This window comes from Arachis duranensis, chromosome 2 (assembly GCF_000817695.3).
Source record: "Arachis duranensis cultivar V14167 chromosome 2, aradu.V14167.gnm2.J7QH, whole genome shotgun sequence".
NCBI lineage: Eukaryota > Viridiplantae > Streptophyta > Magnoliopsida > Fabales > Fabaceae > Arachis > Arachis duranensis.
The window spans coordinates 67,949,126-67,951,223 of NC_029773.3; the positions used below are offsets into that span (position 1 = coordinate 67,949,126).

A 2,098-nucleotide genomic window follows, 5' to 3' on the forward strand; every position below is an offset into this window, starting at 1 on the left:
AAGCTTTAGACTAACATTGCATGATTCCTGGAATTCTTATTAAAAATTTTGAATCTCTTTATTTTCTTTTCCACTCAATTTTCATAAAATCCAAAAAATTACAAAATCATAAAAACCAAAAATATTTTATGTCTCTTGTTTGAGTCTAGTGTCTCATTTTAAGTTTGGTGTCAATTGCATGTTTCTGTTCTTCTTGCATTTTTCGAATTCATTCATGTGTCTTCATTGATCTTCAAGTTGTTCTTGATGATTTCCTTGCTCTAATCTTTAAATTCTCTTGTCTTGAGTGTTTTGTTATTTGTCATATGCATTCTCAATTTGTTAGTGTCAATAGTATACAAACTTCTAAGTTTGGTGTCTTGCATGCATTGCTTGTTTGATTTTATTTTTCCATGTTTAGTTGCATTTTGATTGTTCATTAAAAATCCAAAAAAAATTTTAATTTATGTCTTTTCAAGTCAATAATACAGAGAATTGAAGATTCAGAACATATAGCAGAAGAATCACACAGAAAAAGCTGGGCGTTCAAAACGCCCAATGAAGAAGGAAAACTGGCGTTTAAACGCTGGCTGGGCGTTTAACGCCCAAAAGGGTAGCATTTTGGGCATTAAACGCCAGAATGGTATCCATTTTGGCGTTTAACGCCAGGATGGCACAAGAGGGAAGATTCTGTTTTTAATTCAATTTTTTTCAAGTTTTCATAAATTTTCAAAATCAAATCTTTTTCAAATCATATCTTTTCAATCATATATTTTCAAAATCAATTTCTTTCCATTTTTCAAAAATACTTGCTAACAATTAATGATTTGATTCAACATTTCAAGCATGTTACCTTTTCTGTTGAGAAAGGTTTAATGTCTGAATCATATCTTCTAAATTTCTTGTTTGCCAAGTCATCAATTTTAAAAATCAAATCTTTTAAATTGTTTTTCAATCATATCTTTTCAATCAAATCTTTTTAAAACCATAAGTTTTCAATCATATCTTTTTGATTTCTAATTTCAAAATCTTTTTCAAATTTCACTTAATTTCTTTCCCAATCTTAGTTTTCGAAAATCAATTACCATTTTTCAAAATTTCTTTTAATTAATTCACTTTAATTTTTGAAAATTTCTTTCCCTCTTCTCACATCCTTCTATTGATGGACTAACACTCCTCCTCAATGCACAATTCGAACTCTATCTTTCTAAGTTTGAATTCTTCTACCTCTTCCTTCTATTTTTCTTTTCCTCTGACACCTCAAGGAATCTCTATACTGTGACATAGAGGATTCTATATTTTCTTGTTCTCTTCTCTTTCATATGAGAAGGAGCAAAGACAAAAGCATTCTTGTTGAGCCTGACCCTGAACCTGAAAGGACCTTGAAGCGAAAGCTAAGAGAAGCTAAAGCACTACTCTCTGTAGAGGACCTAACAGAAATCTTCAAACAAGAAAAAGACATGGCAGCCGAAAACAACAACAATGCCAACAATGCAAGGAAGGTCCTGGGTGACTTTACTGCACCTACTCCCGACTTCTATGGGAGAAGCATCTCTATCCCTGCCATTGGAGCAAACAACTTTGAGCTTAAGCCTTAATTAGTTTCTCTAATACAACAGAATTGCAAGTTTCATGGACTTCCATTGGAAGATCCTCACCAGTTTTTAGCTAAATTCTTGCAAATCTGTGACACTGTCAAGACCAATGGGGTTGACCCTGAGGTCTACAGACTTATGGTATTCCCTTTTGCTATAAGAGACAGAGCTAGGATATGGTTGGACTCACAACCTAAAGAAAGCCTGAACTCTTGGGAAAAGCTAGTCAATGCCTTCTTGGCAAAGTTCTTTCCACCTCAAAAATTGAGTAAGCTTAGAGTGGAAGTCTAAACCTTCAGACAGAAGGAAGGTGAATCCCTCTGTGAAGCTTGGGAAAGATACAAATAATTGATCAGAAAGTGTCCTTCTGACATGCTTTTTGAATGGAGCATCATAGGCATCTTCTATGATAGTCTGTCTGAACTGTCCAAGATGTCATTGGACAGCTCTGCTGGAGGATCTTTTCATCTGAAGAAGACGCCTGCAGAAGCTCAAGAACTCATTGAAATGGTTGCAAATAACCA

At 34.1% G+C, this 2,098-nt stretch overlaps 1 non-coding gene across 1 annotated transcript; it reads right to left on the reverse strand.

The window, feature by feature from the left end:
• Positions 1-1,844: 1,844 nt before the first annotated feature.
• LOC127745040 (small nucleolar RNA R71) lies at positions 1,845-1,952 on the reverse strand. Its single transcript, XR_008006229.1, has one exon. It is a non-coding gene; the product is annotated as a small nucleolar RNA R71 (small nucleolar RNA).
• Positions 1,953-2,098: the final 146 nt, after the last annotated feature.